At 40.6% G+C, this 12,702-nt stretch overlaps 1 protein-coding gene across 1 annotated transcript in view; it reads left to right on the top strand.

Moving 5' to 3' along the window:
• Positions 1–12,070: 12,070 nt before the first annotated feature.
• The window catches only part of LOC122642413 (rhomboid-like protein 20), a 55,316-nt gene continuing 54,684 nt past the window's right edge, over positions 12,071–12,702 (top strand). Inside the window, exon 1 of the mRNA XM_043835870.1 lies at positions 12,071–12,076. The gene's annotated coding sequence lies outside the window, so the exon portion shown is untranslated. The remainder of the gene's footprint in view (positions 12,077–12,702) is intronic.

Below are 12,702 nucleotides of genomic sequence, written 5' to 3'. Positions count from 1 at the left end.
ATGGTTGAAAATTGACTTTAACCTTGGATATATCTTAAGAGTATCGAGCCCTACTATCCAGATTCCTGGCGGGAGTCGGTTTTGGTGGTAGGCTTACCCCTGTTCGCTCGGCCATGGGAGACAAAGCCTTGCACACATAGGGCTTCCCTGAAACTATTTCGATAATACTAACTTCGCATTCCTCATTGACCTCGAAGTCTGTGCAATTAACTGGACTTAGACAGGGGGTTATAGCCCCCATGATTGCCAAGGCTGGTTACTTATAATAAGTCCTTGAGGACGAAGCCTTTCGGTCTTCCTCCTCCTTGAGGAGCAACTCATAACTGGTTGCCTGAGCTACGAGCTGACCGAGGTCTAGGAACTCCTGACTGACAAAACGCTTTCGTAATTCGAATGAAAGCGTGCCCAAGGCCATCTTAGCGTACTCTGGCTCTTGTAAAACAGTTGGGCACTTATATCGTGCCAACTTGAACCTATTAACGAATTTTACGGCTGACTCATCAGGCAACTGGCACATGCGTACCAAATCCGCTATGGAGACGTGGGGGTCAATCCGGTAGAATTGGGCATGGAATTGATCCTCCATCTCGCGCCAAATTTGAATTAAGTCAGTTGGCAAGTTAATATACCACGTAAACACTGAACCAGTTAGGGAATTTGGAAACAGCCTCAGTTTCATGACCTCATTAGCCCCTAAAGTTTCACACTAGGCAACAAACCTTGCTATGTGCTTGACAGTCGACGTATTATCTTCTCCCGAGAACTTAGCGAACTGTGGAATTTTCTGAGTGTACCCGAAGTCCAACTAGTCATAATACTCTAGGTAAGGCTTGCTATACACCGGTCGGGTTATAGGTTGGAACAAGGGATTAATCTGCTCTTGGATTAACCGAGTCAGATCCTCCTGGTTAACAAGTACCTGATTGGCCTGCTCCACAACCACTAGCCTCAGTCGGACCTCTGCTTGCCCCTCGTTGGGCGGTGGAGGGAAATGACCGGCATACGTCCATTCTGGCTCTGGCAGATTCATCTTGGGCACTGACGGCCTCTGATAAAAACTTGTACTCACGCGGCCAACGTGCTCTCCTCCTCCATCTTGAAGTCTAGCTACTGGGCCAACCGTGGTGACCGACACGGCTGGGTTCCCTACCTGCACTTTCGAAGCTGAAGCTCTATTCTGGGGAAGCGAAGTCCTAACCGCTGCGCCGTTTGGCTGTGCCGACTGGCTGGACAAACTTCCTGCCTGACCGAAAACTCCAGGATAAGATCTCTGAGCCATCGGCATGCCGGCTCTTGTTCCCACCATGTTGCCAACTTGACCAGTTGGAGTTTGGCTAATACGGAGTTGGGCAACCTGAGGTGGCCGCTGTTGGGCGAGGAACATCGTGACCAACTCTTTGAAACGGGCCTGGGTTCCATTATAAGCCTGTGCCATGGAAGCCACGATGGCTTTCATGTCCTCTATCCCTAATTGCAGGCACCCTTGTGTCTCAGCGGCTGTGCGGGCCTGCCCTTGCAACAACGCAGCCACGTAAGGGGCCACAGCAGCATCCAACTGTTGCTCGCCCTGCACAACCAACTAATCAGCATTTTTACCGACAGACTCATCCGAATTGCTATCCCTGTTACGTTGACTCGCTCTGGTTTCCATCATCGGTATTGAGTGTCCCACTGGGTGTGCCAAAAATGTTATGCTAAAATTCCTTCTACCAGCATAGTATGGTTAGAATGGAGTAAGACACTCTGACCGGTCGTGGCTGTGTAGGGTTCTACTTGTGCCCCGATAATCCGAGGACTTCTCAGGGACAGCAAACAAACAAATGTCCCAAACACTGGGATGGAATTGCACTTGGATTACTTGACGTGAATGATCTACAGTGCAAATCAAAAGGGTGCATAAAGCAAAACAAGAAAAACCTTAAGTTCACACCATCATGAAAGTAAAGGAAAGACAATGCAAGGAAATTACTTAACGTGAACCATTTACAGTGCAAATCAAAAGGGTGCATAAAGCAAAACAAGAAAAACCTTAAGTTTACACCATCATGAAAGTAAAGGAAAGACAATGCAAAGAAAATAAAGATAAGTAAAACTGCAGGTTGATTATGGGTTTGATTGATGCCGTCTCTTTGCTCCTCCTGCTTATTTATGGTAAGTACAACCGTAAGAAATGGTTTCCTGGATTTTCGGCCATGAATGTGCCATGTTCTAGCAACCACCACTTCTCAATTCCAACTGCAAAGGAAACTACCCATAGAGGTAACCGCTCCCTACCTTGGCCGATAGATCCCTACCTGACCGAAGGTGCCAAGGTGCCATCCGTCACTCTGCCTGGCCGAGCTTCCTCGTGACCGAGGAACCCCTCTTGACCGTGATAAGGCATAGCGAAAACTGGGTGTAAATAGAACTATGCTGCTGCTGACTTCTGGAGATCTGAGGGTATCCTGATTATTTCAATTGTTTGGCCTATGGGATATAGAAAGATCAGAATTTTTTTTTTAACTAAGATTCTTGTATACTGATTATTACTTGTAAACTTAATATTGAGATTGCTTGGATAATCAATCAAATATTTGTTTGGCCTATTGGTTTTCAGAGTATTGCGTGTATACTGCTTGTATGGCTTGTATACTAAGATTTTTGTTTTGCCTATGGGTTTTGAGATTATTGCTTGTATACTGAAATGTTATTTGCCCTATGGGTTTTCAGAATATCGTCCTAGGCTTAGGATTCAATTAATCCATAGATTGTTAGTTCACAAGCCAACTGTTATGATTATAACTCCTTTTATGTACTATTGTCTTAATTCAAGAAAGGCCTTGAATTAAAAATGTTGTTGAAGTGTATGTCTGATGGGAAGATTTGGGCCGCCTTTGAATATGCCTTCCTTTAGAGTACACTTTTGATTGGATTTCTCTCTTTAGGGATATTGGAGTATTGCATTTTGTTTCACGTCGGAGATGCACAAAAATGATATACTATCATTCAGTCTTTTGTCTATATTGTTGATAAAAAAAATTCTGTCAAATTGAGATTGGAGAATTATATACCCAAACCCACTTCAAATTTGTTGGTTTATGACCTCAGCAGTATTGGAAAAATTCATGAGGCGTATTATGTGCTCTCTGTGCTTTCGAAAAACTAGGGTTCTGTATGACCATCAACCAAGTCAAAATTGGATGTATTTAAGGATTTGAATCTTGTGAAAAAACTAAACTTAATACATCAACCATCTGATGGAAGCTTTGAAATGAAGTGTTTGGTGATGTGATGGGTTCCAATGAAGTGTTTAGTGATGCTCGCAAGAGCTTTATGGCTCTAGTACTTCAATGCATCCTAAAATGAAGGATTAAATGTATTGTGATTGATTACACTGTAGACCCCAATTTTTATGTCCATATAAATATGAAAATTATCAGTTGTTGATATTCATTATGGTGATGCATATCCCTTCCTTCCCAGAAAATGAAGTCTGCCTTCCTTCCCAGAAAATGAAGGCAGACTTCATTAATGTGTATATTAGCACAAAGACTGAGATATAAAGGAAAAAAAAGCTTCTCATATGACTGAACCCAAAATTATAGAACCAATGGCTAATGGCTTGCATGAGATCATATAAGTTTCATTTTCAGATGGAAGACTTTACTTACATATTTCAACCCAAATTCAGTTAAGAAAAGACCAAGATAGAAAAATGTAGTAAACAAGGCCGTTACCAATATATATAGGACAGGAGTTGGGTTATTGATATGTAGAACCGGTTAAAGGGTGATAGCTAGAAGTGACAAACTGTGATTTTTAATCACTAAATACGAGATTTACACAACTAGCCAGTAGTGTTAAACCAGGTGGCTATCGAGGATCCATTGAGTCCCCATCTTTCATGTTAGATTGCAGGGTATATTTTATTGGCTAGATTGAAATGTAGCTTGATTCCTGGTTTTGGATAAAGAGAAGAAAAATACATATTGAGTTTGAGAAGGAAGAGAGGGGGAAGAAAACCTCTTTTTGTGAGTCTTTCGCTCAAAAAGGAAGAGCACCTGTGTTTATTCTTAGGCGATGATGGTTCTTACCCTGATCAGGACTCATACAACCTTTTCCATTTGGAATTTAAGAGATTAGTAGTTTCTTGTTTTACTATTAGATATTTTTTTAAGTTTTGCAATATATTCTATTTGATGTTGCATGCCCTTTTATTCACATCATTGAATTTTGTTTGAATTTTATTTAAAAATATACAGCTGGCTCTATGACATCTCTACATATCCAATAGTGTGCTATGAATTTTATGGTTTGTGTGGTTATCACATCTTTTTTTCTTGTCTTCGATTGAATGCATTGAATTTATGCTTTTAGTACTATCCATCCTTACATCTTGTTCAGAGTAACATGGACCCGAGGATTTGGAACTCAACCATCTACTAACAGTTTACAAAAGAATATTCAAACTGAAGTTATGATTAGACAAAGATGGCAATGGTCTGATTGAGTTCTAGACAGAAAACAAACCAAACCAAATCACCAAATAGGGTGTTCTGATTAACTGAACAGTGAATTCTAATATCCTTCTTCATAGTTGGGGAGATGAGAGAGACAACAGAGAGGTAACCTTACCATAAATTGCAGCAGGAATACCTTCTTGAGAAACCCAAGCTCCCAACTTCCATTCGCTGTCATCTCAGATTATGGGTTTTCAAACATTGCTCACAAATCTAGAATGAAGTGAAGCCTAGAACCGGAAAACAATACATGTTTCCGTTTTTATGAAAAAGGTGGGTTTTCAAACATTGCTCACCTAGGCGAGGCCTCATCACCCAGGCGCGGCCTCACCCAGGCCTGGCCTCACCCAGGCGTGACCTCACCTAGGCGTGGCCTGTACCCAGGCGCGGCCTCACCAAGGCGGCGGCCTCACCCAGGCACGGCCTGCACCAGGCGCGGCCACACCCAAGCGCGGCCACCACTTAGGCGCGGCCTCTCACCCAGCCGTGGCCCCACCCAGGCGCTGCCACACCCAGGAGGGGCCACCACTCAGCCGCGGCCTCACCTAGGCGAGGCCACACCCAGGCACGGCATCGTGGACGCAGACATGATGTGCACAAACATCGGGGCTACTCATCTATGACCCAATCGTATCACTACAGACTCATGTCACCACCAGGACTCTAGGCCACCGCTTAGAAGTCACGTCACCCAGACGGATTCAAGCACCAATGACGTTATCACCACACACGGGTATCTATCCACTAAGGATCTTGATACCACCAGGACACTCGCTCCCGTGAGGAGATGGCCAATCAGGATAGAGCCCCGTCAAGGGACATCTAAACTCATATTGAATAATCACTATTCATCTGTTTGCACCAGGAGATCTAACTTTGGCATCGAAGAGCCCTAGGCCGAAACCACACCGGTTCTCTCTGTTGACCCCTTGGTCCACTTGCAGGTGACGGCACTCGTAGGACCGCTCGACGATTTCTTGACGCAACAACATGTTTCCGTTTTTATGAAAAAGGTGGAGTTTACAGAAACAGAAGTGAACTCCAGTTAATAATAACTCAAGAGATGTTTCCTCTGGTTGGAACTTGGAACTCAAGAGATTTTACTAGTTAGAATAGTTGCAATCATGAAAAAGGTGGAGTTTACAGAAACTGAAGTGAAGTCTAGAACGGGAAAACAAAACATATTTCTGTTTTTAGATGGATTTACAGTATTCAATCAAATGGGTTTTTTTTTTTCGACATAAAAAAGAATACAAAAATAATGAAGAAGAAGTCAAAATTTTGATAAGAGATATGGTTCTTTTCATTGTTCTGTCTTTCTTTTCTCCATGAAAGCATTTATTCTCTTCAGTGCAACTTCTAGTGATATGTTTAGCTTTGCTACCTAAACCAGCCTGGTTGAGAACAATGGCATGAAGATCCTAGTGATATGATCAGCATTGCTACCTGCACTATCGAATTCCACCGCTCCAATTCTCCTTCTCTTGTGGGTTTCTCCAAAAATGGACTCAAATTCGTCCACCAAAACAATCCTCCATTCCCTTTCAAACGCTCAATGCCAGCTTTCCTCAAGCCTTCTATGATCATTTATTATGTAAAAGCACATCAGCTCCAAACAGCCCACTACAGAGGAAGTGAGGATTTGGAACATTAACATGGACTCGAGGATTTTCCTCAAAATATCCACTGCTTCCTGATTTCCTACCCTGTTCAACAAATATAAGAAGAAAAATAAAAAAACTTACAGTAAGAATATTAACAAGAAAAATAGATAATTAAATGAAGAGATAGCAGGCTAAGAAATATATATTATGCGCAATTATATGAAACTAAGCCACTACATGGTTTTAATCTAAGAAGTAATACAAACAATGATACAACAAAGGCTATCTAGCTTCTTGCACATCACTGATTCTTTCTTCCTAATCAGATCTTGGTGTGAAGGAACAAAAGCAGAGATCCATATAATGCATGCAAACTGGAGATGGAACACTGGGTTAGAAGGAACAAATGTATTAAGACAGTCCATCAGAATATGAAATTAAAGCATATGGATAGCACAAAATTATAACAAGCAGTGGCCCTAAGAAAATGATAACAGGATTAGAATAAGATGAGAGGAAAAGGTTGTACGAGTCCCGATGGATTCGAACCATCCTCTCTCGGGAACAAACCCAGGTGCTCTTCCTTTTGGAGCTAAAGACTCACCTACCTCCATAAACCATTATAGTTAAAGTCTATAATAAAAATTTAACGAATCACACATGGAATGATATAAAGACCAAATAGAGCACCAGTAGCTAATTCAAAGTTCAAAACAGAGTCTTTCTTTAATTGGCTTCGATGATTAAATGATCAACTAACCGAATCTTTTTTTTTTGTGCTTAGATCTAGGAGAAATAAAACAGGAAAACTTTAACTAACATCTTTCTACCAACTAAGAAGTAAGAACAGAGGAAATGAAATTGTAACTAACAGCTTTAATCCATTAAAAAAAGAACTACATTTGTTGAATAATCCTTGATTAATCTCTGCTATAACTTGCCTACAATTTGCTTGAATAATTAATGGCATCAATTCCTTGATTAACAAATCTACTTAGTACACATAACATGAAGAAATCAAAGTAATATATTTCCAGCATGGCTTGAAGTATAATATTTCATGAAAATTATGTAAATTTCTTAGGTTCATGTAGGAGTCCTTAAATGATTATTCGCCCCCCAACAAAAGCACTAGTGACAATGAAATAGCAAAAGAAGGAATGAAAGAAAGCTGGAAGTGCTGACCAATATAATCGTTATCAAAGGAAAACAAAGAAGGAAATGGCTGACACCTGAAGGAGGTCTACAGTAGTATTCAGATAAAAAAAAATGAAAATGAATAATTTGAGATCCTTGAAAACTGGATTGTTTCATTTCAGATTAGAACCCCGAACTCCAAAACCGAAGGTCAAGAAAGGGGAAAAAAAAAAAGAAAAAAAAAAAGCTTTGAATGACAAAGCGCATGCATATTTCTCCTAAGGTCTTTCACCTAATTTTTGTGAGCAAGATCAAAGCTTCTCAGTTCCTACAGGAAAGAAAAATTAAAATAAATCCATAAGAAATACAAATAAAAAGACAGTGAAGTGACAGATTATGAGCCAAAGATCATTTGATACGAAAAAACCCCACATTGAAAAAGAAAATGAAGCACAAATGTTCAACAAAATAGAGCAACGATCAAGTGATAAAGAGATAAACGAGGCTAAAGTGGATCCAAATCCGGCTCCTTGGACCCCAAGGAAATTCCCTAGGGACATCCAACGGTTGAGTTGTGCCGCACACATCCTGATGACTGAATGGCATGTCCCCAAGAGAGGAGCTGGATGCCCTTACTGCTAAAGTTACAAGAGGGACTCAAGGTCATGAAGATATCCAATCAGGATTGATCATGCAGTTGTACTGAGAACTTTCTAGAAGCTCCATCTACAAGAGAGGCGCACTACTCCGAACGTTCTTAACCTCTACAGAAACACCATGTTATCATATATTTGCTCACCAATTTTTATCACCTCCAATTCGTTGCCCCTTCCAATTCCCTCCAATCCCTCACATAGGAACAGAAATGACCACCCTACCCCACCTTGGGCAGTGTACTCGGGCAGTGGGTAAGGTGGTCATTTCTGCTCTTATGTGAGGGATTGGAGGGAATTGGAGCGACCAGGAATTGGAGGTGATAACGATTCGGTGCCATGACGCATGACTCTTTTTTTCTTTTTTTTTTTTATTTTTTTTTTTTTATTTTTTAATATAAAAGTGTTTGACAGTGACAATCCCAAGACCTTAGTACTTTCAAATACTAGATTTCCTCGGCCATACAACCAGGAGAAATTCCTCAAAGTAAATTTGATTTACATCTTCAATCATACAACTATTGCATCTACACTTGGATTGGAATCTTCTATCATAGATAACAACATTGATACTCATAAATTAATAACACAGGAGAAATCCCAAAGAAAAAGATTCCGATCGAGCTGCTAATATTGATTGTCTACGTAAATTCTTCCGGTACCCTCATGCTCATGGGACCCATTTTTTGTGGCTCTCCTCTTGTTACGTCTTCATTAGAGGAGACCATTTTACCAACCTTAGACAAATAAAATCATCCGTACTGAAATCTCTTGTCTCGTGCACGCATCTTTAAATGTAGACGTGACACCTGTCAACCACACAAATTCCAAAGTCTGAGCTAATAGGATATTCAATTTATGCATATCCGCCACGTGTCATATGGAAGACGTAATACTAATAGACCCATCATCAGTCACAGAATTTGTGGCTGCAAAGAAACCCCCCCAAAAAACACTCAAGGCTAGGACACAGAGACTTCTCTCAGTACGCCACATTTCATATGTCATTTGTTAAAATAACAGGGGCATATCAGGAATAACATCTTAATGGCAAGACGTGTGAACTTTTTAAAGTGTGCAGTAAGCTACCGACAAGGCGACAGGTGATAAGAACCACAAAATGAAGAACCCGGAATCCGGATCAGCTGCTTGTGTGTGAAGAATAATTACTCTCCGCATACGGTTGCTAACCAACATTAAAGGGTGTCAAAATGGATTTGAAACCGATTATCAGAACCGAAACAAACCGTTTACAATTGAATCGAATCACACCATATAAAAACGATGCAATTCTGATTTCATAGGTTCTATTACATGTTTGATTCGATTTTAAATTGGAAAACTGTACTTATAAATCGAATAGAAACCGAGCACAAGGAATGAAGGTTTGGAACCCAGACTTTGAAGCTTTATCAATTTCTCGTGTTAGGTCTGAGCTTGTTTGCGTCATCAAGTCGTATCGCTTAGAGTGCTCACGTTTTTCAGCTCCCTTCGATCCTCTCACTTAAACAGTTAAACAGGCTTAATCGACATCTCCGGATCATAAATAGGGATTTCCATTAGTTAGGGATATACTTGCTTGGTATCCAAATTCACCAAAGGGGGGAATTTTTTCAGTAACAAGACAAAAGAAATTGGCAAGGTAACCTCATTCCCCAATTTCCCAATTAAACAACTCAACTAGACAGAAACTTGTAGTCATAGTCTTTTAGCACTAAATAGTCGTTGGCCTTCACACGCATAAAATGCCTCCTTGGTTCAGGACTAGGGGTGTCAATAATGCCCGGCTGGCCCGAACCCGTTCGAACTCTCCCTGAGCCCGGACCCGACCCGACCCTAATCTACCAGTCCGAAGGGCGGGTTAGGGTTAAGTTTTTGGCTGACCCTGGCAGGGTCGGGTCGGGTCCGGGATAAGACCTCGGGCTTAGCCCGACCCGGCCCGGACCCGACCCTGTATTAGTTATAGATATATAATATTATATATTAATGTATATATTATAAAGGAAAAAACAAAAAGCCAATAGTAAACCCTAAAATCTAAATCCCTTTTCATTTTTTCACTTATCCAGATCCGAAAAGCCACCGCTCGACAATCGTGCCTCCATCTTCCTCCTTCCCTGCTATCAAGCTTCAGTGAAGATCAAGGAAGCTGCTTACCTACGTCGAGTTCTTACGTTCATCTTCTGTTGGCTTGCTTCCAACAATGTTTGTTCATGGATTTCGACAGAGAGAGAGAGAGAGGAGAGTCGCGAGTACTCTAGTAGAATACTAGGGAGTACAACATGAAGGTACAATGATGCAGATAGGCGTTGGATAAGAAGCAGAGTTTGAGCCGAAGTTTGTTTAGTTGAGTCCATAGTAGAGTCTAATTCTATTTATGTTTTAATTAGGGTTTCTTGTTTCAGTTTTAGAGTAAGAGTATTCAATTATTTTTTTTTAAATACCATTGTAATCCACCAATACTCAGATTTGAGAGTTTTGGAATGAAATTTTTTTTGGGTTAACCGATGGTTGCCATGAGCCTTGCGTGCACTCCTCCCTCCACTGATTTCCTTCTTCTTTTACCCAGCTGCTACTTGCGTTTATTCCTATTGGTTGCTTATGCTATTGAGGATTGAGAGGCCTTGGGGTGTGGTTGCTACTCTCAAAATTTCAGAACAAAAGACCTCCAGATGAGAGAGATCTATCACTCAAGAAGATTGAAGCCCTGTTCCGCCTGGTTCTGTTAGCCTGAGGTTGAAGAAGACTTCAATCGTGAGTCTAATTCAAACCCCTATTTGTTTTATTTTCCTTAATACCCTTGCCCGTTATTCCTTATTCTCTACTTAGTCTATTATTTTGCTTTGTTCCTAGTGTGACCCTTCACATTAGTTACATTCCCTTCTTTATCTTTTCACTCTTGCCTACCCAAATACACTATTAGTTTCTGTTCATTTACAATCCTGCTACTGTTCTTATAAATCTTCAACCCATTGAAAGTTGGAACTTTATTCTATAAATGAATATCATAGACAGAACCAATAGTATATGTTCTTCTGTTTATGGTGGGTAGATAGTTCTCTCCCTTAAATTCAAGTCAAAATATTGCATTTGTTGTATTGGCTATTGATAAAAAATTAAAGCCTCTTGCAATATATAAATTAAGCTCTTAGGATTTTTGAATTTTTAATGTTTATTCTTTTGCCAGCTTTGTTCTTTTTATCTCATGTGTTCAATAATTTGAGTTCTTGAGGAAAATGTAATTGAGGTACTTGAGATAAGCTTGCAGTCTTGCTTGTGAATTATTTTTATTTAAATTTATAAGTCCCTCTCTCCCTCTCTCCTTCCCCTCTTATTCTTCATCTTTAATTAAAGAAATTTTCAAGTGTTTTTTAGATATATTTTCTTATATATATCAATCAGGGTCAAGACAGGGTCAATCAGGGCCAACCCGACCCTATCCGACCCTATCAGGGTCGGGTTGGGCCAGGCCGGGTTAGGGAAAACCTTGGCAAGGTCGGATCAGGGTTGAGGGTTTCTTGGCCCTACCAGGGTTGGGTCAAGGTCAGGGTCAGGGTTTAGGCAGGCCCGGCCCAACCCGACCCATTGACACCCCTATTCAGGACAAAACCAAGCCGATACATGCGACTGCCAGAACCAATGTTTCTTTCTTCTCCTCGTCTTGCCTGGATCCCAAATAACGACTGAGCCATGTTTCTTCAGAAGCTTCAATTAGTGTGACAGTGTCTTAGTTTAAAATTTGGATTAAACTTTCTTCAGATTTCAGCAAATGTCTTCAACTTTCAACAGAGATGAAACCACTCCTTTCTTTGGCTTCTTTGGAGCCGTTAACGACTCTCGTATTCTTTTGTAAATCTATGTTTTCCTTGCAATCTTTGAATTTTAAGTTTATAGTTTCTTCTATTTTCTATGTCAAGTTGTTAACCTTAATTGATTTAATTATAGGTATGGGTGCTACTTATGATATTGTTGAGAGTGGTTATCTCTCACATACACATAAACAAACAAGTGGTTACTTCCCAGTTCCCACATAGCATTCGGCTCCTCTCCTACGACCTGCCCCACTTACAACCTTCCTATCAGACACAAACAAGAACAAAATGATCACCCTATCCCCTACCTGAACACCCTGCCCAGATAGGGACCACCCATGTTTGTGTATGATAAGAGAGAGGGAGGTGGGGTCCACAGAGATGCCTGATCAGAATTGACCATGCAACTGTGCTTGGAACTTTCCTCAAGCCCCATTTACAAGAGAAACGCATTACGGCTCTGCATAAACAATCATTTAACATTCTTTGTTTTTCTTTTTCGTTTTTTTTAAATGTCTAAGAGACGCTTCTTTGATAGTGACATTCCCCTGTCCTCTAGTACTTACAATACTAGATTTCCTCGGCCATATAACCAGGAGAAATTTCTCAGACTTGGATTAATGGAATCTTCGATAATAATAATTACAAATGAATCACACAGGAAACATCCTCAAAGAAAAAGATTCCAATCGAACTGCTAATACTTCATGGGACCCACAGTCTAACCTAACATCTTTATTTAATTTTTGAATATAATAATAGTCCACATTGTTTGTGGCTCTCAATTTCTTGATACGTCTTCATCATCACGAGAATCATACGTCCACCAACAAGTACCAAAGTTTGATCTGTTGGGCATGCTTGCCACGTGTCACATAGAAACACCTAATAGGCGCAGTCAATTAAAGAAATTGTGGCTGCAAAAACTATGACGCGTAGACCTCTCTCAGTACGCCACTTTTCACATGTCATTAGTTAAAATATCAGGGGCATTTCA

This window comes from Telopea speciosissima, chromosome 10 (genome assembly GCF_018873765.1).
Source record: "Telopea speciosissima isolate NSW1024214 ecotype Mountain lineage chromosome 10, Tspe_v1, whole genome shotgun sequence".
Classification (NCBI taxonomy): domain Eukaryota; kingdom Viridiplantae; phylum Streptophyta; class Magnoliopsida; order Proteales; family Proteaceae; genus Telopea; species Telopea speciosissima.
This window is presented reverse-complemented; position numbering and strand designations above follow the sequence as displayed.